Source organism: Lepisma saccharinum, chromosome 25 (genome assembly GCF_977018435.1).
Source record: "Lepisma saccharinum chromosome 25, izLepSacc3.1, whole genome shotgun sequence".
In the NCBI taxonomy this organism is placed as follows: domain Eukaryota; kingdom Metazoa; phylum Arthropoda; class Insecta; order Zygentoma; family Lepismatidae; genus Lepisma; species Lepisma saccharinum.
Window position 1 is genome coordinate 22,343,846 of NC_139253.1, and position 26,101 is coordinate 22,369,946.

The 26,101-nt window shown below is 38.4% G+C and overlaps 1 long non-coding RNA gene across 1 annotated transcript in view; it reads left to right on the plus strand.

Annotated features, from left to right (window-relative positions):
* Nucleotides 1-23,346, plus strand: part of LOC145978698 (uncharacterized) — a 164,836-nt gene extending 141,490 nt beyond the window's left edge. Inside the window, exon 3 of the long non-coding RNA XR_014440738.1 lies at nt 23,305-23,346. This is a non-coding gene — a long non-coding RNA (uncharacterized LOC145978698). The remainder of the gene's footprint in view (nt 1-23,304) is intronic.
* The last annotated feature ends 2,755 nt before the right edge of the window (nt 23,347-26,101 follow it).

Here is a 26,101-nt window from a genome sequence, read left to right on the forward strand (position 1 = left end):
TCAGAGGTGGTAGCACTACACATGTGATGCGTACTACACTACCTGGGACATTCTATAATCGAGGTGTCTTTTTCACTCCACTATGGGGTACCTTTTATATTCAACATCGTTCAAACTTGTTATCCTATTCCGTTCTGATTTTTCTCTTTTCGGTCAACACAGTCTTTTATCACGATTCTTAGCCTTCCTTTCTTCCTTCTCTCTCTGTCTCAAACTAGATCATATTCCAGGTATTCCCAATCTTTTAGACCCTGCACCGTTCATCATATGTCACATTTTCCATGTGACACCTCTCTATCTAAGATTTACGAAAATGCTCAAATTCGATTCAATGACATTCAAACAAAAATTAGCCAAATATCATGTGAGAAGAAAATGATGTGTTTCCAAATGATTTGTTCCATTCTTAAAATTATCCGTACGGAAAATTTGGAGTATAGTAGAGTACCCATAATTCAAGATGAACGGGCTCGAGACTACGTCGAATTACAAAAATACTCGATCTTATATGGAATTAGCCTAGGAAAACCGTAAGATGCGAAAGAAAAATATGACAAAGAATTACGTGAAAGTATGTGAAAAATGGTCTTAGGAATGTTGTATTTACATTGTGCAGTACAGTACTAACAATAATGTTAGGGAAAATAGTTTACAAATATTAAACTTATATTTTAGGATGTTGTATCATTTACAAGCAGCAATGTAAAGTTTCGTCTGAATAACAGATTGTCGGAGGTGTAGCCTCTAAGTGCTGTTCTATATTCTATTCCTGGAATCTGTGGAACAAGTCCGCGCATAACGGCAGAGAAAGAGGAAAAAACAAGTAGACGGAGCGAAGCAGTACACACTGATGAAAAAAGCTGATGGCTGCAATCGCATCCATCCAATCCCGTTCTCTTACACATGCTTATTGGTCGAGCCTTCTCGAGTCACTTCTTGGCAGGAACTTGCTTTCGTTCGCTCACACCAGAGATTCCGGGGACAGAATATACGTAGCGAATTGCTGATTCCAACACTGCAATTTTTTTGGTTTTTAAGTCTTGTTTAGTTTTTGCCCTACATTATATGGAATGTTGTATTTTCGAGACCCCAGGACGTCGTAACGCATAGTTTGAAAACATCCAGTGCTATAAGGTCAGCATAAACTTGTCTTTCTATCTTAATTTTCCTCATTTTACCTCCTTCTTCTATTTCTTTAGGTTAATTGCTAGGACGTTTATTTGATAAAACTGTGATGGGACTAATATAAATCAAAGGAACGGCCATATCCACGAGATAGAATCGAAATCAGAACCTTCGCTTCGGGTTGCGTGAGTCCAGAAATCAATGCCTCAGAGGCACCAAACACCACTGTCAGTTCTGTGTATTCTCATTTGCTCACGATGATATAGGGGAGCAATACTGTGAAAACTAGATCATGATGTTCGTCCTATATTTCCTTCAATAAATGAAATCTTATTACAACAAGGGCTCGGATAATTATGAATTACATGTTTTGTTCTATTAACATTTCTTGGAGCAAACCAGTAAAATGGCGTTTCATGCCAAATTAAGTTTAAAAACGTAATTTTTACATATTTTATTCCACAAGTACTCATATTTACATATTTCCTGACATTTTCAGATTTAATACATACATATATATATACACACACTACAAAATGAATGGCTCAGAGCAGACATCTTTGAAAATTTTCATTCAACAGTCGCTTGTCTGGAAGGTGTTGAAGGATCAGTTGAGAACGCGGTGAAAAAAAGAAGTCTTTCGTTTTGGGAAAAATTCAGGGTACAAAACAATTTTGGCTCTTACAGGGTGCTAAGTTGAGGTATTATTTTCGACGCTTTGGAAACTTGAGTACAGACTCGAATGTTTGTGCAAGTTTAAATATGCACCATTACTTTGTGCGAAACGGAACGATCATTTAAGGTTGAATCATACGAAGTGGTTTCCAATAGGAATGCCATACTTGGCGCAAGACTGACTACCGGCTGGAAATGATGGCTGCTAGACTGGTTTTGACGACTAGACCGTTTTCTAAATACAGCTGGCTTTCTCTGCTAAATTCTGTGGTAAAAGCCAATCAGAGCGAAAATTTGGTCATATGAAGATAATCTGTAAGTTTGGCAAATATTTTTTTTCCTGTGGTTTCCGAGTATTGGATGATTTTGTTAGCTGCTCGATGAAAGAAAACCAGAGATATGGTGCATTCGTGTTCATTAATATTTAGGAATTATCCAAAGCAATGATATTTGTACACGACAAATGTGAGTCTCCGATAATGAAAATCCTTCTTATTACTAATATATTAAATGTATAACATGTTTAGTTCAACAAAATATTGTTTTTATGAATGAATTCTGCGAATCTCATGTATTAATATAATCCGAGTTCATTAAAAAACTTGTTGAGTATACACCTTGATTGACATATTTTCTCTTCGAGCCAATTTCTAGCCCATGCTTTTTTATTAGTTTTAATTTTAAATAACAACAGCCTCGAATAGCTTGCCCATACCTTTAGCTTTTCTGCTCTGTGCAATGCCTTGTGGGGACAAAGTTTAGCAGGTGAGCAAGTACTACGCAGCTAGTCCAACAGGATATCTAGCCTTGTGCGATTCAGGCATTAGTTAGCACAAAGTCCTGTTAGGCGCAACAATAGAAGTTCCATATTTGAAACTTTCAAATACATTTGGTGTTCCTTACTATTATTGGGATCGTGTATTGGAAAATCAACAGGAGCGTGTAAAATTTTGTATTTCTGTTGGTTAGTCTGACTTGAGAAAGTTGTTTAAAAAATATGAGAGAAGTTTTGGTATTAAGGTGTTTTGGGTGTGACATATTTCTTACTTTTTGAGCGGTTTTAGTGCATATTTTTGGATATGCCATACATATACATGTACATATTGTACTGTTTTTAGTACATAATTATCAGGGCCATAATTATAACTGTTTCGTAAATTTTAAAACGTACGCTTTATGAAATTTTGAATGTTTCAAAACTGTCTCTTTTGTTGAGTAATTTGGGGACATACAATGGAATGAATTATAGGCTTCACTCACCAAGAAACGTTTTGAAACCCTGACATGGAAAGACCACCAAAGAGTACAGATTTCAAATAATTTAGCTATATCTCATTGAGCTTAATAAATTCTGCGTTTGAAAGCAGGAGAGTTAGAGATTAGATTCTCACGGCGAGGAAAAAGCAGCTTAGTAAAATTTTTAATGCGTGTGATTTTGTCCCATTAGAGCTCTGGTTTCTAAAGGCTCTTCGGAGGACTTGCCATATATTATTCCTCACGCGGTGATGTTCTTCGACTTTAAAAAAAAGCCTGGAAAGTCTTTTCTGTAATGGTGGGCTTAACAGCGAAGAAAAAGGAACAAAAATCCGATTGATCTGCTTGGAAAAACTCGCTGGGAGTTTTTAGTTTTGCGTGTTCTCCTACTGTGCAGCTAATTATGGAAAGAGCAAAAGGAAGTTAATTGGCTGAAAAATGTTAATGGCATGAAAATTATTATGAAGTGAATGTTTTCGCGGCGCTCCTTTTCCGCTCCATGCCCTCACTTTCCCTCTCGCGCGTTCATTGGTGGAGCCCTCTCGAGTCACTAGCCACCACGTCTAGTTCGCTGCACTTTTTGACACTAGGTGTAGTGTAGTGTATCCTGATGTCAGGCTGGTGCAAGGAAATGACGTTCAACCAAGTAGACGAATGCCTGTCTGCTGCTTTAAACGTTCATTTGATTAGTTAGCACGCACCACGTGACCATACAACACACATTACAACGCTCCAGAACGTAGTGTAGACACTAAATGCACTTCTTGGCACCAAATCAACAAAGTAGACGAGTTCGGCGTTGCACCTTGTAACCAGCTCGAGTGCAGCGAACTTGACGGGGCTACTGCCGGATCCTGTGGCCGAGTTGTTAGCACATCGCGCTGCGACGCCAAGGGTCCCGGGTTCGAATCCCGCTCGGGCTTGGTTGTTTGTGAATGTCCATTCATCAATTTCATCGCTCATCCCCATCTTTGCAAATTAGCCAAGAGGCACAAAACGCGAAGTAAAATAAACTAAATCAATCAAATTGACGGGGCTACTACCTGCGCAGAAGACCTGTTTTCGTCCTCTTGCTCCGGAGATTTCCGGGACAGAGTGTAGGCGTTCTGCGTAATCCCGAGAAACTTTAAGCTTAGATCTTTCCATCACACATGTTAAATTTTGCTTAGTTTATTGTAAAAAAATCGCTATCGGAAACCCACATGGTGGGTGACTTTAAGTTTTATTTCTTTTTTTTTAAAAAAATGGGGTAGACCACTGATGCACTGAGCTTTCGTGTGCACTACTCTTTTATCAACTCCACTTCTGTGTAGAGATCCTTGCACGAGAGAACGCTATTCGTCTTGATTTTGCACATCTCACTTATCCCCCGCATCTACAAGCTGCTCCTTTATTCTCCAGTTGTCTTTTTCTTCCACCAACCCATAAATTCTAATAACCTTCTCTCAAACGCACGTAAAGCATTCTCCTCAACTATCATTATCCATTATTTCCACGCTATATTACAAGTCTTGCTAGAGTATAATAAATCCTGTAAATTCTCTATTGCGGAGTAGCGGCCTCAATTGCAGAGTGGTCAGGGTCACGCTCTCCGAGGTCAGAGGTTTCAGGTTCGAATTCTGTTTAAGGTATGCATCGTGGTATGCAGGTTGATCGACCACCATGAAATTGGTGTTATTAATTTAAAATTACAATTATATTGATTGCCAATGACAGAAATCGCATTCTAGCTGAATATCCCCCAGCTAAAAAAAATGAGTTAGGTCTAAGATGTGAGTGAAAACGTAGGAGACAGGGCAGAACTCCATGTTTTCGGTTCTACCATGTAGCTCAAAGAAGAAATGGTTCCACAAGTTTTCAAAATTCCAGAAATAAGATTTTTATGTGATCTTAACGACTAAAATTTGTTTCTAAATTCCAAAGCTTTCTCTTCCATTAAGAATGTTAAAGTTAATAACGCAGCTCACTCGATAGTCACTAATCTGGTGTATAGATTACAACAATAACATTAATAATAGTTGGCACCAAAATTATTTATATTTATTATTAGTTGATAATAATTAATATACTTATTATTAATAATACTATTTTTTTTATATTAGCTATCTGACCTCCCCTACAAAAGTTACTGGCGACGCCTATGGTATGCATGTATCATTGTGTTTGTCTTCCATTCATTTCATACTTCTTCATTCATCATCATCGTTACGCTTAATGCAAGGAATAGAAAAGCGACGTAAAATAACGAATAGGAAGAAAGTATTCTTTATATTGCTTTCCTGTGTAAAATACTAGGTTTTGTAGCGTTAATTTTTATCGAAACGTGACATGTTTATTACCATACTAGTTTTTCTGATATCTTCCGTAACTACATTTTTGCTGCTTATTTTCGTTCCCGAATTGTATCTTTTTTCTTTATATTACCATACAGGCTTATATTTAATCGATTGATTGATTGTTTTGGTTTATTTTACTTCGCTTGTGTGCCAACTTTGGTTAATCGCGTAGATGAGGTTGAATGGTGAAAAGATGAAATGGATGAAGAAATAATCACAAACATACATGGATAAAACAGAACATTCTTAGTTTGCAACAATGCAGCTCAGGGTGCTTTTATTTTAATATATTTCATTGCTCTTTATTTAATCTTCATACTGCTTTCCAAAATATAGAGCTAGTTTGCCAAACGTTCAACAACAGAAGCTAATATTTCTCAAAATAATAACAATGCAAGATATGCTTTGTAAATTTTCACATCGGATTGCTCTTTACTGCAAGACCTTAATATACATTATAGTGTCCTTGAATTTCAGATTCCCTGGGTTCGAATCATTTAGTTTTTGGTAGTTTAAGGTGCTAGGTACTTTTGGTACACTAAATTATTCAGTCTTTCAAAATAGAAATAAGGCTCTTTCTTTCATTCCGCCAAAGTTTATGCTTAGGGTACGCTCCTTTTAACGCAATTTAATCGTCTTTTGTGGAAAGAGTTTTCTTTCTTTTGTGTTTAATCGAGTAGACAGAATAGCATAGTCTTAGTTTGAGGTTAATGATGCAAGCTCTGCCTTGTGTACTAATTGAGTCGTTTGTGCTTTTTCTCAGTCACTGCAGCCTAATTGACTCGAAGGACAGTTCCTATCTTTTCCCCAAACTCAATTTTCCCATTTCAAACTCCATTTCTTTCTGGTTAAGAAACTAGCACTGTACAAATATGCAAAAGCATTTTAGTAGAATATTTCCTATCAATACATAATATACAGTACATCTCAGAGCAAATATAATACTTGTTTTTTAAATCATCGATGTATGTCAAGGGTTATCTATTCTCGTTTCCAACTTCATATCCTCCCTAGCCATTTTCTGGTTTTGGATTGTTGTTTTTCCTCGCGTTTGTTGACAAGAAAGATCGGCGTATTTGCCCAATGACATCCGCTTGCGCTGATCTCGTCTACTTTCCAAATATTTGCTACTTTGGCGACATCCTTCGCTTTATGGGGCTAGTCTCGTCATATTTACGAAGTCTTGCGTATACTCCCAAGATCGCGCGGTGGTTTGTAAAGCGCAGCCCTCTCTAAAATATATCAATACTATTTCGTTGGGGAAAAGTGCATAATTCATTTTCATTCAATCTAATCTTAGAGCCACAGAACGAAGTATATAATATTAGTTCGGTTTGGGTGGTGAGGAACAAAACAATTCTGTACACACTCTTAGGTTCCGTCATTTCCACAACGAGCTTCATAATTATTTAATATTTTTAAATATTTGCTTTTACCTTTCTACTAAAATTCCTGTACTTTTCAGGTAGTTTGAACAAATATTCAACAGACTTATCCAACTAGCACACGAAGATACAAGGCAAAGTTCCTTTGTTTTTGTTATTTACATGTTTTCTCTTTAATTTACTTATCAGTTTCAGATGAATGCATGTACTTGAGTAAAGTTACATTTGCATCATGCATTTTTATGACAACACGTGTATCGTTTAAGTTTGTTTACGAAATTATATACATACGGTATGCGCCAAAATATACAGTACTGAAACTCGCGCATCTCGAACACGTGGTTGCGTTTGTCGGCGGGGCATAGCTCCAGCTGCACGTGTTCGCAGTAGTGAAAAGGAAGTTGTGTTGTGCAGTTGTTGTTGGAAATAGGTCTCTCGACGGAGGAGCATAGTTGAGCATTATTTCCGCTCATACGGAAGCGGTCGTGAAGGTGGACCGAGTTTGAAAAAGGTGACTGGTCTATATGCAACCCAAATGACAATCGTCCACTCCACATGCCCTAACCTAACCTAACCTTAGGTTTCCTGACAGTTATGCAACCCAAAAGACAAGATTGTTATTTGGGTTGCATATAGACCAGTCACTATATTGTAACATGTCTTATACTTTTGTTCATCTTTTCATTTCAGTACTGTATATTTTGGCACATACTGTATATGTGTGCATACATACAGTACAGAGTGTTTCCGTGACCTTGAATCAAACTTGCAAGGTGGATGGAGACTGATCCAAGTACCAATATGAGATAAGGAACCTCAGTCCGAAAATGCTCCATTAAAAAATTATGAGCCAATACTATTTGGGGCTTTATATGACAGTGGAATAAGACAACTGAAAGATGCGGCTTGTAGATTCGACACGGACGTTACTACAGTGTATCGTAGCACTCAATGAAGAAAACGTTACGGTAATTGTTCAAAATGGCGGCCCCAGCGTCGCAAGACGCTCCGTCGTATCCGCTCTGGAGTAGTTCTGACGATATAACAAGGATTCTTGTCAACAGGTCCTCGTCACTCAAACGATTGACGATTGAGTACTGAGCCGAGGGACACCCTTTGCATTCCCTCCTGGCAACTATCCTTGCTGCCTGTAATATCTTCAGAATGACTATGGCGATGTTACAGCAGATGCGACAGAGCTTCTTCACCTACTGTAACAGTTTCGTCGTAGAGTGCTACGGTACACTCTAGTAACTTCCGCATTAAATCTACAAGCCACATCTTTCGCTTGTCTTATTCCACTGACATAGGAAGCCCAAATAGTTTTGTCTCATAACTTTTTAATGGTGTGTTTCCGGACCGACGTTCCACATCTCATATTGGTACTTTGGCCAGTTTCCATCACGAACCTTGCAAGTTTGAATCAAGGTCACGGAAACTCTCTCTCTCTCTCTCTCTCTCATATTGTAGCGTGACGTTGGAGTCACACTTCAAAATATATATATATATATAAAATATGATATATATATTTCGTATTTGTCATTTTATTATTTTGTATCGATTGTGTGCCACGGTTGGCTAATTGCAATGACCAGAATTAATGCTAATTAGATGAGATTAATTAAGGGATGTTTATAAAGAACACTCATATGCATGCCTGGACTCGAACCCGGAAACGTACCTAAGTGATAAGATTGTGATTCAACAATTCAAAGCTCAAACACAAATACACTTACAGTACATACATTTTTGTAGTGCCAACCCAAATTTATTTTTTATAATTATTATGACATTGTTTTGCTTTTTATTTGTCTTAGTTCGTAGTGCTTTCTTTCCTTGTTGCATCCAGTTGTTTATTAACCATAACAGGGGGGGGGGAAGCGCGCCCTATTACGCAACGGTCACGAGTACAGATGGCGGGTTTTCTGAATGCGTCGTGTGTGTGTTTAGCTGCTGGATGTAACTGACCTTCCAGAGACTTTAAAAATACAATACTGTAAAAAGACGAAATCAGGCATTTCGGGGAGGAGAAGGTGACAGACAGAACAGGATAAAGTGGAAAAGAGCAAGGGTGCAAGCCAACGGAGGTGACAATTTAGTGTACCTGTACCGATCGATTTAATAGAACGCATTGTATGTAGTGTCGTGTCGTGTGGGAGAGGTGGGATCTGAGTAAACTGCTGGCTGAAAGCTAGCGAGGAACTTCATTCGATTCGGTGAGCGATGAGAAGCAGAGCCGCACACCGCCCCACATATCACCAAGAGGGTGTCAGGAGAGCAGCGGTCTAGAGCCGGATTAGTGAAGCTGTATCGAAGCTCGAAGCCGGTACCAGCAACATCCAGCCCAAGCTGACAGGTCGGTCGGAAGGGAACTTACCTCCTGGATCCGAGGCCAGCCGCATGGGAAGCCATCCTATTCATCCCTGTCCCCTATGTGCATTCCCTTCATCAGAGACTGATATGAAAAAGCCCCTAAAAAAGACAATATCCATTTAAATACTCATTTACGGCGGTCTACAAACTGAGTGCAAACGTTAAGGAACGCTCTGTATTAAACATAAACATTGCGTTATGTTCTAAGGGACACCACAATACTGATAATAAAGTAAGGGATCTTATTACTATGATTTGTCGCCATAAATGGCTTATTAAGGTGTTCTCTATGTTACATATACTCTGTTTTCTTTCTTTATTCCTTCACAGGGAGTCAGGGTAAAACAGTTAAAATTAATTTTTAAAATGTTTATGGAAAGTACAGAATAAGTATCTATAAAAAAGGTTGTTGTGTCGCCACAATAGCAACTGCTGGCTTCATACGGATTTTCACTTATCCTTTCAAAACAACATTTATCCTTTTAAAACATTATTTGTGGCTTACAGGTAAGTTCCCTAGAATTTATATCGCTTAATTATGGCCTATATGCATATTTTTGTTTGCAGGAAATGTGAAAATTTATACGTTGTTCTGTTTGCATTAGTTGGAATGCTGGAATATCGATCATATGGTTGCTAAACACACAAACCTTTAGGGGACGGGGTCGTTCGGTTTCCCCCGCCCAGAACTAATCGTCGACACCATAATATCTTTCCATTTAGTAACGCGATTGTAGGGGGTACGTTGCAGACAGCCACAATCAATTCGTCCCAGTTCGGTTGCCTAGCAACTTGTCGCTTCGCACTCTCCACATCGACGGAGCAACAGGTCTTGACGCACTTAACGTCACCCCTGGTGCGTGCGTGTGTACGTTTTTTTGCAGTGAAGAATAACTCTTTGAGCCGTGTGCAAACGATGTATTTATTTGTAAATGAACTTATATATATATATATAAATTACACTTGGATACCTGGCGTAAAAATTGCATCGTATCGTTCTAATTTTTTAAAAAAAACATTACACAGGCACACACATACATGTTAGAAATAGGTGAAGCCAGTATCATAATAAATGAGGACGCATTAACTGAGAATGAAATTCATATGCTAATACCCGTAAAATTAATTTTATTTCTAATTTGTTAGTAAATAGACTCAAGACAAAACAAAAAGTATAAACTACTCACATTTTGCGACTTGCGGCCGCTAGTTTTGAAAACATGTGCGTCCACATTTAGTATATGTCTAAATACTAGACAAAAATTGCACTGTCTATAAGAGCAGTTATTTGAGTTCACACTCACCTGGCGTCGACATTTGTTAACGTTTGTCAACCTCCGCGGGGGAGTGTTTATCACAGCGCGCCGCAATACCAAGGGTCCTGGGTTCGAATCCCTACCTAGGCATGGGTGTTCTTTGTAAGTGCCAGTTCATCAATTTCATTCTATCATTTTCACGATCACCCAAAAGTGGCAGAAAAGCGAGGTAAACTAAACGAAATCAATCAATCATTAAAATTGCTATAGATTTTGAGCTCCCATCCCCAGGAAAATTACCTCGCCCTTAGAAATTATTACAGTTACCCCTGATAACGGTTATATAATACTTATTCTGGTTGTCGTTTTTGTATTTCTACGACACAACAACGCTGCTAAGAAAATTGTACAAAGTAAAACATTTTTTACAACCTAATTTATACCTTTCAATACTTCTTTATTGCTTTTTTGCTCATTGAACGTCGGTTTTCTCTCTGTAAATTAGTGGAGGACGGTGAATATGAACCTGATGTAGAGGTTAACATCAAGAAACGTCACAAAGACTAGGCCGGTACTAGAACTCATACGTTTCTGTGGCGCTCTCAGTGTGCTTCACTATGGGCGGTGTACTCTATCTGGGGAATGTCTGAAACAAGGTCGCGCAGAAAGATCGGAAGGAATTTGTTTGAGCGAAGCAGTACACGCTGATACAACCATCTGGGAGCTTCAATCACTTCCCCTCCACTCAATCCCGTTCCCTCGCACGTGTTCATTGGTCGATCCTTCTCGAGTCACTACTTGCGCAGAGACTTGCTTTGGTTTGCTCACTACAGAGATTCCTGGGATATAGTATAGCCATGCTGTGTTTTTTTAAATATATAAATTCAGTTGGGAATGCAAGACAATAACTTTTCACACTCTTACAAACAAACATGTTAAACCGAATCCAAGAAAATTCTTGTTGGTTTTGTTGTTACCATTTGACCAACGTATCCCACTATTTCCCGAAAAATCATCTCTTGCCGAACCACGCCTGGCGCTTGACTAACATATCCTTCGTCCCTCTCAGGATCACAGGGCTTCCAGGAACAACGGCCCAAGGGAATTTCTCTCAGCCAGCTCCTTTAACTTCGACCTGCCCCGTCCTTCTTACCTTGGCTTTCTTTTCTGCCATTTTTCGTTCTTCTCACCTTTTCTTTTTCTTTGTAGATCCCGCTCTGTCTACAGTGTCACTTCTTTTTTTAACGGACGTCCTCGGAGAATAGCTAAGTTATGAACATAAATCTACCTCGAGATCTATTTTTCATGATATTTCATCAGGAATATATGAGCCTTTTGTTTCTCAGTATTAGTTAAGTTAGTAAGTCTGCCTCGAAGAGTCTAGAGGGAGTAAGTATTCAGTTCTAGTTTACTGCGGGCCTCCCCGATGTCGTATAGGTAACGTCGCCATTGTAATCAAGAGGTCTTGGGTTCGATATCTTGTGGAGGTACTTAGTGCTTCGGATCCCACTTTCCACTGCAGGCCCAGTCCGAGCCCATCTAAATAAAAAAAGAAACAACACATAACATGCCTACACTTCCTTTTATCTGAGTCTTGTGTTTAACTCGCAGCAAAATTCTGGAACAAGAAGAGATGCAAGGACAGAATATAATTTGCGGCTGAATACAAACTGGGAATTTCGTGAGTTTTGGAAATTATGTGTGAATTTTTAGCACCGGAAATTATGCGTGTTTTCCCTCACATACATGGATAAAAATACTATTTTCAATTCAAAACGCACCTTTGCACTTTTGTGGGGAAACCTTTTTCATTTGTCACCTTCTAGCTGCATCGAAGGTTTATACGTACTATTACTTTGAGACGTAGACGGTAAAGAAGGATGGGCGATCATTACTTACTCTTCCATTAATAAACGACTTATTGTGACTTGAATGTCTCAGTGTAATTGGTTAATTCTAGATTTCAAGACGGAGGATGAACGCCTTTGTTAAGTTTAAAAGAGTTGATCGGTATTACGACTTGCATTAATTGACTATTTTTGATAGTTCTAGACGACTCAGGTGAGGTGAGTGCTTAATTTTGGATGTCAAGGAGATAGGGAGAGATCGTCTTTGCAGACATTCAAGGAAAATGGAGTTATCCATCGTCACTTGGTCTTCTGACGATTGTTAGAGGGGGCTCCATGAATTTTTACTTACTGAGTAATATGTATGAGGGTCTATTCGTAAATGTTTAGTACAATGTTATAGGTTTTGTCTTAAAACCGTAACACTCAAAGTACAAACTGTTAACACAAATTAATTTTCATTATAATTTTCGCCTTACATTTTGGAAAAATTCACTTGCAAAATCTGGAAATATACTTGAATTTTATCCGGAGCCACCGTAAATCCCCCCCCCCCACCACCACCACCTTTCCAATTTAATGTATGCATTTGCTATTTTAACAATTTTTCCCTCATATTTCTAAGCTACTTTCTCCAAGACAATGTACTTGAAAAACTCTCCAAACTATTCGTCCCGGCTGAGCCACGAACATACTTTAAAAATAGAATTTATGTTCTATTCCTCAGTTTTATTGTGCTGCAACCGTGTGCTATTTAGTCTCCATTTTAGGACAAAGTAAATGCTAATGTCTACTTCACTAGGGGAACTACTTGTGGCAAGCCTTTGAACCTGTCACATGGAAAGTTTCTAGTATAGAGAAAAGTGCCTCCCGCTGGAAGAAGGGTGTACCGTTGCATCAGCATATTTGGGAGGCAAATCTCCCTTGCGGGAGCGCCTAATTGTAACCCACGGAGCTTCACGGGGCGGCCCTGCCTTGGTGTCTGATGGTCTACGGAAGTGCGAGCTCAAGCCCAGGGGCACCATATGGTAAAACTAGGCTTCAGTTGACCTTCCACATAATTGCATTGAAACGCCACGGGTAGCTCACACATTGCATGTCCCTGGGGTTTTTAACCCAGGTTGCAGTTGTGGAATGCATGTATGCACTCCCCAAACACAAACACACAAGCCAGAAAAATGAAGGTGGAGGCAGGGGCGTGAATATTTTCTGGAGGGTGGGGGGCAGTCAGATACCGCTAAATTCTATAAAAAGTGCCTATTTTGGTTTGAAACATTTATTTATTTAGTTTTTCTTGTTTCCGGGAGTAGGGGAACGGATCGGGCAACAGTTATAACTGTCTTGGAATGTTTGTTGTAACTAGGGAAAGGATTTTAAGGTGCAAAAGTATGGTCGGGAAACGTAAAAAAAGGTTCTGAAAACGATTTAAAAAATGTGCTGACAAAATGCCTTTATTCAATGCTCTCTTTTTCTGCGCCTTCTGTATATAATGCGCGCGGACCGCAGAGAGAACTGGCGCGGACCGCGTAGAGAACGGTGGTTCTGCCGAATAGATTTTGTTGAAGTTTGTGTTTTCTCTCGCGGGTTTTGCTACATTATCTTGTGAACTATTGGGGCTGCAATATCATTGTATAGCTCTGTTCTGCTCTACAAAATGAGACAATAGGATTTTATGTAGCTGGTCAAGAAGAGTGAAAATCGTTTATTTTTCTGTCCAATTTTTTTACCAAAACATGAAGAAAATGGAAGGGAAAAGGTGCTAAAACATGAAAGAAGGGGTAAAAAGGGGATAAATGTGCTAATCTCACGAAAAGGTGCAACAAAGTGTGTTTATTTTACTTGATTTCATGTCGTAAAAAAACATATCTCAAACGTTCGGTATGAGAACAGCTATATTTTTGGAAAGATGTTGCACCTTAAAATCCTTTCCCTAGTTACAAATAACAAAAGAAAATCTACGATATGTTTTGCGTTGGGAGTACAACAGTATGCACAAGCCAAGTAAGCCTAAAAGTTGATTGTGACGCGAAGGATAGCTATAATCGGTGTTAATTTTGGCTTTAAGATTATGGTTTTTGAGTTTGGTTTTTTTGTTACTAGAGTCGCTTTTCTTCCACTTTTAGCTAATCGCGACGATGAGATTGGCTGATGATAATGAAATTGATGAAGGGACACTCACAAAGAGCACACATACCCAGGCTGGGTTTCCAACCCTGAACTCCTGACGTCGTAGCGCTGTGATAACTCCGCCACGATTGTAGGCTTAATATTACGGAGTCGGAATGACAGTGACAAGATGCAGTTGGTGTTAACGATATAACTATGTAATACTTTATGTGCAAATTCAGTCTACAAGTATGCTCACTAATGTAGCTGCGTTTGCACCGGAAATTTTAGGTAAGATGAACATTTCACTGTTATAATCTAAGCAGTTTGGTAGGTTTAAATTAAAACTACAATTAAAAAGATTAACATTTAATCAATTTGAAAATAATTTGTTTTTCAATTGAAGAGGGCTTATTTTACAAGATATCTTACGAGCTTTCGAAAAAAATTAGTATTGATTTAAATAAATGATAAACTCTCAATCTAAATTTAAGAAAAAAGTAAAGATGGAATTTTGTCTATCTCTCATCATATTCAAATCATATCATATTTATAAATTCCTTTTAAGTCCTAGACTACTGAGAAAATCTCCAGTTACATCTTTCGATGACGTTACTGAATTAATTATAATTTGAACTCAGAAAACCGAAACCATTTGGAGCCACCCTGTCCCCTCTGGTGATGCCAGTGATAGACAGGCCATGCGGTGTACCAAAATTTGTCACTATGTCTACAGTATTTGCCGAGTAATTAATGTAATATGTATGCGTGTTTGTGTCCATAGGATATTACTCACTCTCGGAAACAATGTAAATTGAAGACTAAAATTGGAAAACGCTGTAAGTGCCACAATAATTCAAACCTCGTATTCCACGTTAAACTGTGAAATGTGCCATGCTTTATAATGTGGTATACGTGAAATGTGGTTGGTAGCCCTGTAAGTAGTTCAAAGGGCGTGTGAAGAGGTCACAAGTGTGAACGTTCTTACGAACTGATGTGCTGAACGATGCGATTTCCCAACACTTTTGCTTTTGGCACTTACAACGTTTACCACTTTTAGTCCTCAATTCTTAATAATGCATAAATCTGGTATTTATAGTTTTTTAAACCCTTGATATCACTGAGCAACTAAATCTGAAAATACGGAATAAAGGGAACAATTATCAAATAACAAAATATTATCGATAGTTCAAATTTGTATAAGTCATTTAGTATATGGAAATGATAATGCAGGAGATTTTTTAAACAATCACAGATCAAATAACCGAAAAATCTTATGTTTTTCTCAATAAGAATATATATTATGCGTTATCTAGGCCTTTAGCCGGGTCTCGGTTTTGAGTACAGTACTTGTCTAGCCACGTTGTGTGGAGCATCTCCTGTGTATATCCCATGTATATTTTTGTGCGTTTATTTTTAGGAGGGTACTCAGTGGGGAATTTGATAAAGCTGTAATTGTTTACGAATATTAGCATTGTTCTTTCGAGGTTATTTCTGGAAGGTTGAACCCCTTGTTTGTTTCAATGATATGTTATCTTCTCTCATCCTGGAAACAAATAGATTTTTTTTTATTTGTCTCCATTCGCGTGAAAACATCGCCAATAGTACAGGGATGAAAAGTATTTAAGACCGAAGAAAAATTAATTCCTTAAGCTAATTGAGCCGTTAGTTCTATACTCTATCTCGGGATTCTCTGGATGAAGGCCGCGCATAACGGTAGAAAAGAGGAGGAAGCGAGTGGCTTCTTGCACAGAGACTTGCTTTCGTTTGGTCGTTCCAGAGATTCCAGGGACAGAGTATACTTTTCTGGAGAAGATGAGGCCAGCAACACGAGAGAGCAACTTCCTTTGTATTGTAAACAAGTAAGACTGATTTTGTCTTTTTGGAAAACAACAACACTTTATCTCGTCTTCTGGACATGGATCCACCGGTAACACCAAATATTATTCGATAATACTATTGAAATTATTGAGTAATATTCTGATGTTTACACAATTCTCTCAAGTTATTCTTTTTATAACCGAGTTAGTTACCGCAATAATCCCATTAATCTACATTAGGTTTGCACGAAACACACGGTAATGTTTACTTTATATTTTTTAGACTAAGGCTTTGATAAATGAATATGTAAATATGTGGCGGTTCCTGTGTGGGGAAATCCCCGGTTTGTTTGCATTAACCGCGCTTTGCTTTGAAAGTTTCCAAAGCCCTTCACTCCGAAAATATATTTTCGAAATGAGATCTCTTTGATTGCTCCCAGATCTCAATATTTCTGCTCCACAAAGGATTCGGAAAATCTGTTCCCGTCATCCAATGAGCGATAAAAGCATCTTTCGAAATGCATTTGAATTTCAAAGGAAAATTGAGTGCAGTGCCGAAGCAGAAGAGGAAGGGCATCCGTAGAAACAATCAATGACAGAGGGAGCTGCCGAATGCTGCTAATTATCTTTTCTTTCTCCCTTGAAAGGTCGATGACTAACATGCACAAAGGCAGATGAAAGTCGGTGGTTGGAGCGGGGGTGGATACAGGAGAAGATAGGGGGTTGGCGGAGGAGAAAACTTAAAATGTTCACAAGACGAGACGCCTACATTTAGCCCCTTGCACTGTTTCTTCAAGTTAATTAGGAAGTTAATTAAACAGGGAAAGTAGCTACAAAGGAAAGTAAATGAAGTTATCACCTCCTGAGCTATTTTTTTAACCCTGCTGGGAGCAGTACCCAGTGCCTCCCGAGATGAATTTATCGACAAGCTTATTGCATTACTCTGAGGTGCTTGGATATTATAAGGAATCAAGGTGGTGTTATAAGGTGCGGTAGGTGTACAGAAATAGTGTTGCTGGACGGAAAAGTTATAGAAATGGTTCGTTTAAGGGACGCATGGCATCATATTGAAAAATGGAGGAACAAACTATTTTTAGTTATGGAGAAAAGATACAACTTATCACAAATACTCTATTGCCAGTGTAGGATGCATAACACAATGCAATAATGCTGATGATTCCGTAAAAGTTTTGAATTCGAAGAGATTCTAGCAAGATAGAAATCCATTGGAGTGATAACCATTACAAGTAAAGATGATCTCTCTTTCAGATCATTTTATGGACTCCGCCAGTGCACAGTGATCCGGAATTCCTAAGAAATCGGCAAAACTCTGAAGCTCGCTATTTGATTCCTGAATCATTACAAATGTGTAAGATTAGCAATTTTAAGGGAAAATGGACACTTAGGGTGTACAGAATTTATGCGAGGTTGATTATTTAGAGTTTTTATAGAAAAAGTAAAATATATGACTAATTATTTCAATAAACCCTTGGAAACACAGTAATACAAATCAAGGCACTTGAAGACAGAAATGCATTCCCAGAAATAGATAAAATAATATTATAGATAATTACGATATAATGATGATGATAATAATAATAATAGTGAAAACATCGTTAAAATGCATTTATGCATAATAAATGTTTAACGCCAGGAAAACAGACTTCCCATCAAACCACTTTTATAAAATGTTAATGTTTTTAATGCATTAAATAATACGTATTTATTCACAAGTTCCTATATGCCTTTTCTTCTCCTTCCTCCTTCAAATGTACTTTGGTTGCGAATGTGAGTTCCTTGGACGTATTTTCCAGGTGGAGTTCTTCAGTTCATCGCTCTTTATTTCTCTCGCTACTTTCTTCAAAACCGACACACGGTTTTTCACAGTGCATAGAGTTGAAGGAAAAGCAACTACAAACACCTTACTCTTTTTTTTCATACCAATTGAAATTATTTTAAAATAAATTTATCTTCTATCCGGTGACATTTTTCTTATGTTTAAAATACTTTGCTGCAGAACCGCGCCAGATCAACGCTAATCTTTTTAAAGCAATCTTCAGAGATATAGTCAATATTTACAGATCATAACACGAATGAAACGAATGTTTAATTTTATCATTCCTATCTTCACCAGATTTTTCATAAAGGACGTTTTGTGGATTTCCATAACACATCACTGTTAACTCGTAATGACGCACGTATGGGTAAAATTACCCATATATACTATATTTCAATCTTTTGCAATCAGTGTCCGAGGCCACTCTTCTCAGTACCTTTCCAGTAAACCCTTCGGGTCCTTAAATTAACTGTGAGACTTCGTTAGTTCCGCTCACAGGCCGTAGAAACACTGCCTGTGTAAATTTTGCCCACACGCGTGCTCATACTTTTCGATTTGGTGTTTCAACATGTTCTTTTTTCTCATGTTTTCAATTGTGTAATACAATGAAGATGTTCAAAATTATCAAGATTTGCTCCTGAGTAATATTTACCCAGCGTGGGTCCTTCCGTTGTAGCGGAAAGCAGTCTCGTCACACCAAAAAATCATTCGTATTACGACGGGGGGAGTGTAAGTTCGTATTTAGAAGGGTAAATTTAGAGTCAGAATGACCATAAATTTGGTATTTGTGAAAATAACATTTTTGGTGGTGTTAGGGTGTCGTTGGGAGTATGTGGATAAATCAAGGTTACATTGCACTGCTGTTATATGTATTGAGCATCAGGTTATAGATTAATCTGGAAACTCAGATTTAACAGCGCCCACACGTGTTCACGTTTGATACAAGACTGCAAGACGACCCATTAACAACGGAGTACGCGTTCACAAATAAGCTAAATTAGCCAAAAGTAGCAAAAAGTAGCACAATGCTTATCCCGTACCGCTTTCACGATACTTTACTATATCCTTTGTTTTAGAAATCGTCACGAGACATAGCGGCGAAAGCTATGTTAACTCAATACAATTTTTATTTTAAAGTAAAAAATGAAAAGAGTATATTTCATTTTAATTCAAATGTTTCTGTGCATTAGTGGGTTTATCTAGCACAATTATAGTGTTCGGCAAAAACATTGCAACAAAAAGTCTTAAAAATAAGTACAAAATGTAGTACGAAAATTACATTTTCACGAACGGCCATTTCGTAGCCCGAAAACGACAACAAATAACTGATTTAGAGATAAATTTTTCTGGCAATTTCGTGCCGCATTTAGTTTTTTAGAGGACTATTCACATTTTTTCCCCTTACCGAAAAGTAAACATTTCTAATTTTGCCGAGCTTCTGGCATTCTGAATCACTGTGCAGTGTAAGCAAACCAATACAAGGGTTGGAAAATAAGCCATTGCGACCGCTAACACCGCAGCGGCATGACAAGCCGCACAAGCCTACGTTCGATTGGTGAAATCCTCAAGCGACACGTCGCTTCGGTATGGAATCTCCCTAAGGGTTCACTCATCTGTCTAGAAGAGGGACTCGAGACGAAGGAATTACAAAATGAATATTTTTCAAAAGGTTCTCAACGTGCGAACGTTTTAGAAGCCACTTCTCCTTCACAATTGGCTTATCAGGCAAGGTCGCTACCTGCGCGCCCAATCAATTCCCTCCAGATTCCCATTACCACTTCCTCCGTCCGTTCGTTGAAGTCAGCATAGTCTTCTGCATCAGGAGTGACTTTCCCGTTCTTTCGGTTGCCCGGATAGCTCGAAGCATAGATTAACCCTTTCCACCTCGTGGGGCAGTCAGCGATAATACTACCCCCCCCCCCCCCGCCTTTTAACCCAATGGATCGTGGGTGAGTTTTGCGATTCAGGCAACAATCAGCAGACTGAACTCGCTCCGGAAGCTGGAGGCATTTACTGCAAAGTAAACTCTCCGGGCTGGGTTTTACGATCCGGCGCCGAGAGATAGTCGTGGGAATAGAACTAACGGTGGAAAGCCGTAACGTTCGGAAGGAACAATGCAAAGCAAGACCTCGATGCAATTAGAAAGGATGCTGAGAAACCGACCCTCCAGATAATAATTGAACGTCTTACAGGAGACAGAACCCTGGTTTCTACTTGATGGATTAACTAGAGTGGTAAAGTTTTCTCTAAGGTGAGAATTAGTGGGAACTCTCGAGTTTTCTCATTATCTGTGGATGTGGATGTGTGAGTTTTGCGAAACATGATATTTCCCTAGTATAACATTGAAATCTATAGCAGCGAGCTATCCTGTAGATAGTAATAAATATGAACATTTGAGGAAGAGTAATCGGATTTGAGCCCCTCAAAATGTTCTCGCCCCGCCCCCACAAGAATATATATTTATCGATTTATGACTTTCGTGACATTTAGAATATTTTATTTTATGTACTTACAATTTTTAGTACAAGAATGAATAAAGTTAAGCGGTGGTGTGAATATACTCGGCAACCAATCTTCATGACATGGTCGAAAAAACACCCTACTTCACCATTACAAACCGTGAAATGGGAGATGATGATGAGTGTTTTAACATTGTTTTTAGCGTTGTGAGAAGAGCGGGCATTGTCCACTCTCTACAAGCAAGTTTTTTAAAGTGTTTTCTTACCTTTATACTGTGTTGTGTATGCTCTGTGTCGGTCCTTTTACAACCTGCACTTTTAACATTTCTCAAGAGGCTTTTTTACACCCCCTTTTTTACTCTTAGGTAAGGATTTTAGATACACTGAAGGGTGAAAAATGATCGACGGACCCAAAAATTTTAAATCCTCCTCACATTTGGTTACTTCAAGAAGCTACCGGTTTTGAAAAGCCATAAAACAGCGCCGATGGGACTCGATCCGCTGACCACGTGCCATCCATTGAAAATTCGTTTGACAGGCCGTGACTCTTTGAGTGCTATTTCGGCATGGGATTTACTTCATGAAGCTAAACGTATGTTTTGGAATCGTAATTTCTAGTCACTTAATTGTAATCAAGGGATCCCGGGTTCGATACTAGGTGGAGGCACATAGTGGTTTGGATCCCACTTTAAACTGTATGTCCAGTCCCGATTAGTCTTACTGTGCATGATGTGGACTTAAAACACGAACTCAATTAATCAATCAATCTAGTCACTTAATCTTACATCGAGAGCTTACTGATATTAATCATTATAACTTCTTTTCTTTGATGCAAAGAAATTCTCTCAAATTTCTGTTTTCCAAATTCTTCCTTGTGTCCTTTTACAATTACAATTTTGTGCATTCTGACTCGAGAGGTTAATTTTTCGAACAACCAAGTAGCAGGAAATATTCTTGTTCTTTAACTTAATCCTTATAAATGACTCACAAGAAAGCTAGTTATTGTCGATAACAACATTGTTGTTATTTGTCAGCTACTGTTTTCTATCTACAATCCCATATTTATTTAATACAGTTCTTGACCTTTTGGTGTACAATACATGTACATTCACACTAGTTTGCGTAACTGCGAATTTACGTCTTATTGTCTTATCTATTTGAAGTCAACATACGAGATTACTAAACTCTCTATTTGCATTTAATTGCACATAAAGGATATCTGCTTTGTAATAAAATGTGTGTGTCGTGTACTCTACTCTGGTTAAGAATTTGTAAGCATTAACCTCATGAACGCGCCGCCACCGTTATTGTAAAAGAAAGCTTGGACGCTTGACAAATTTCTGAAGCCTTCAAAATTGGCAAATAGAAAACAAAGTTCGCCGACTTCCAAAACTCCAATAACGTACCTTAATGTGGAAACTGGAAGCAAGCCAGGGTTGTTTTCTTTGAGAGAGTTTCACCATCAGCTTTCTTTCCAGATTCGAAAGGGTGCAAAAAAATTAATTCATTTCAAATATCTAAGCAGAGAATTTCAATCGGAGTAAGGAGAAATTATAATGTACGAGGGATATCCAGAAATTAACTCACGTTTTATAATAAAAAGAAGACAAGTGAAAGTAGACATTTTTTATTATATACATTTTAAAGCGACACTACACTACTTTTCGACATAGTCGCCGTACAAGTTTAGACACTTATCATAGCGATGGACAAGCTTACAAAGTTCATTGTCATAAAAAGTTGGCGCCTGTGACATCAACCATTTTTGAAGCCTGAAGGTCTGCGTCGTCATCAAAGCGCTGCGTTGCTAGCCAGGTATTCATATGGGGAAACAAGTGGTAGTCACTTGGTGCGAGATCCGGGCTATATGGCGGATGGTCGAAAACCTCCCAATGAAAGGCCTGTAAAGGTTCCTGCGTCCGGTTGGCCGAGTGCGGGCGGGCATTGTCATGGAAACGGCGATTTTCACGAATCTTGTAATTGATTTTTGCGACCAGTTCATCTGTCACAATGCTTGGTCGCCCACTTCGGTCTTCATCGTGAACGTTTGTGCGCCATCTTTAAACATGAGGCACCAACGCCTCACTCCACTTTCACTCATCACATCTTTACCGTAAACTTCACATAGTTGTCGATGAATGTCAATCGGTTTAGTGTCTTTCGCCAACAAGAATCGTATGACCGACCTCACTTCACAACTGGCGGGATTTTCAATCGGACCACTCATGTTAACAATGTATTATGAACAGAGCAGAAGTGATACGAACTTTACACGTCCACAGCTGGATGCGCACTGAACGGGCGGAAGTCCCTGCACAAAATGGCGGCGGTCGCCCCGCCCCTAGAGGCACCCCGCCGAAACGTGAGTGACTTTCTGGATAGCCCTCGTACATAGAACAATCAGGCCAAGAAATTTGGTTCCACAGGATCTTCTAGTTGCACCTACTTGCAAATAATATGCATATTTAATAAAATTATTTTAGTACTTGATGGACGAAGAATTACGATGTGTGAGTGTAATATTTCATAAAAAGCATACATAGATGTATAAAATTGGTACATACCTCTCTGTAACTTAAGGGTTTCTGGGTTCGATTCCCTGTAGTAGATGTGTTCAGAGGTTCAGATCGTCTTACTGTTATTTCCATCCCTAATTTCTTGTCTGTTCATATCAAAACGAAATTAAAATATGTTAAATAATTTTATATTGCTCCTAACGTAAAAATTAATTTCATAGCTTATCGTAATTATACGTATAAAAGTAAATTACGAATCGCATGAAAACAATAATGCAGTAACTATATTTTAATAGTTTACTTTTTCCTTTCCAGTGGTGAACTTTGTTGGGAGGGAGTATTGGTGAAGGCACAAGGTAAGAAAATTAATTTATTTATGTATCAAAGTTTCATATTAATTTATACCTGTAATCCTAATGTTCATGTTTACGGAGTGTATAGTTATCTTTACTTACTTTGCCTGTTTACCTTGTCATCAAATAGTATATTTCAGGCTTAAAAGAAAGCAATGTAAAATTTACAATAACGGAATATTTAACACAATCTTCTACCTCGTTTTATGTTCAAATTTTATTATTTTGATGCCATACGTAAGCAGCCAAGCACAAAGAAAATATAGTAAGGAGGAAAAATAATTATTAAAATTTCTGTCTCATCTTGCTCCGAAATTTAACAATATGCTTATGATTAATATTTTCCTGGTTTTCTCTGCATGGCACACATTCACTCCAATGCTTATTAGGCGGGAATAATCTCTACCATTTGTATATACAACAATTGTGGCTGCGGTGGCTCAGTCGGTAACGCGTCTGACTACCATGCTAAAGGTCCTGGATTCGATGCCCGGCCAGTTCAAATCCGGGAACTTTTCTAACGTTGGAAGCGGCCCCAGCGCCCACCCAGCGTCGAATGACATGGGTACCTGGGGGAAACCCTGGGGGGTAAAGGCGGTCAGCGGCGTGATGCTGATCACATCACTCCCACTCACGACCGGATCAAGAAAGTGTGGGGCGTTACCCCCACACCCCCTATACGCCTTCATGGCGTGGTGCTAAGCACAGGGCAGCACTTTACTTTTTTTTTTACCTTTACAATTGTGGAACATTTGACGTGATGTACTAGATGGCATTGCATATTCTTGCATAATGTAAATGTAATACACTGCATACTAGTAGCGTAGAAATCTTCCAAGTACCAGACGTATGCTACAAAGCAAGAAGTGTATTAACCACCTCAGAGAATATGAATGAAATCATGCTATTTGTGTATTACATGATAAAACCCCAAACGTGCGGGCTTTCGTAAAGGCATCTTCCTTCGTAAGGCAAGAGAGCTGTTTTTGTCTGATATGAATACTGCAAATGGATCTAGTTCGCGTATCCAGATATATGTAGGTGCTCCACGAATGTGTTCTCGGAACTGGTGATACAATCTTGTGTGCTACTTTAACATGTCGTTTGAGATTACCTGGAAAAAAGGCGGCTTTATGATGCAATATAAACATGCCAACACAGGTAGTAAATCTGAACTTATGGCAGGCGATTCAGCATTTTAAAGGGAGGATGCATGTTTTTGTATGAGTAGGTATGCAGATATGTGTTTTTGAATATGTTTAAAGAAGTATGGAGAACTATAATTTGGATTCCACTTTAAACTGTATGTCCAGTCCCGATTAGCCTTACTGTGCATAAAGTGGAATACCAAATCAATCAATCAATCAGGGGTGTAAGGGGTACCTTCCATGTAGGCGCCCAAAAGTCAACCTCACTTCCACGTAGTACACCCTGGACTGAAGACTAACGCGGCTCTGGCGACTGGCCCCATAGCCAGTATAATTTTGTTTGTGCTGTCCTGTGATTTGTCCTTATTTGTGCTGAGTGCTGCTTTACAGCCTCAGCTTTTAACTAAAGTCAGAAAATTTTAATGTTTTATATTTTATGATTTTAGTTATGCAACGTTAGAGTTGTTATGTGTAACGATAAGGGGCTGGACCCCGTATAATGTGAAGGGTGCAAAATAGCCTTAGTGCTGACGCACCCAAAATTTTAAATTCAAATCAAATCAAATCAATCAATCAAACTATATATAATTTGTGAGATAGAGGTATTGTTCAATTAACAATATCTTTATGGTTGAATTTGAACCCTGAACCATAGTTTTGCATTAGAACATGTATGTGTTCATTTCTGACTACATTTTTCCATCCTGGCAAATCAAACTCGCAGGGGATTTAGCGCATGAGTTGAGCTACAATTTGACAATAAAGCTTTTGAAATATGGTGCATAGTTTAATATGAGAGAGAATAAAAGTTTGGTGGAGGTGTAATTTGCCACATTTGTGACCACGAGAATTGCCGTAAATTTAGAACTTTCTAGCTGATGCCTCGGATGACTGGAATGGATATTGTGTTTGAGTGAAATAGATCAACGCGTTTTATCTTGCGCACACCTCGTGTGATATTGAGCTGAATTTTTTTTTACAGCTAAGGGGCAGCTTTGAGTAGCAATTCGAAATAGACGCTTTTCAATATGGCACACTTTGCAATATACCATGATAAAACTTTGGAAAATGCATTTGATGCGCGGAAGACATATTCTCAAAAGAAAAAAAAACATTTATGTATTTACAATAAACTATAGGTAAGAGAATGATGAATCGAAATTACTAGTTTTATAAATGTTCTTTAGCTCTTTGAATGTTTGCAAGAAATATGATTTTCTTTCAAACTGTGAAATCTGTAACACATTTAAATGTCTTGAAAATCATGACTCATAAGCTACTTGTCGAAGTACTTATGTATGTGACGCAATTATGTGCTTCCCTGGAGAGGATAAATTATCTCAAACGATTTTTTTTACTACGAATACTATTGCTATTTTCCAAAGTGACGATTTATTTGAATCAGTTCTATACATTGTCGGTAAAATTGGTTAATTTCGAAAATTTGTACGATACAGTGGTGCACATTGCTGTATACACAGCACTTACTGGTTTGAAATGCAATTTGTAACAGAAATTGTACTAATTGAAACGACAAATATGGTTCGTTCAGTCATCGACTCGCCACTTCTGCACAGATAGTTCCGTGTTTGAGTCCCGATCTAGGCATGA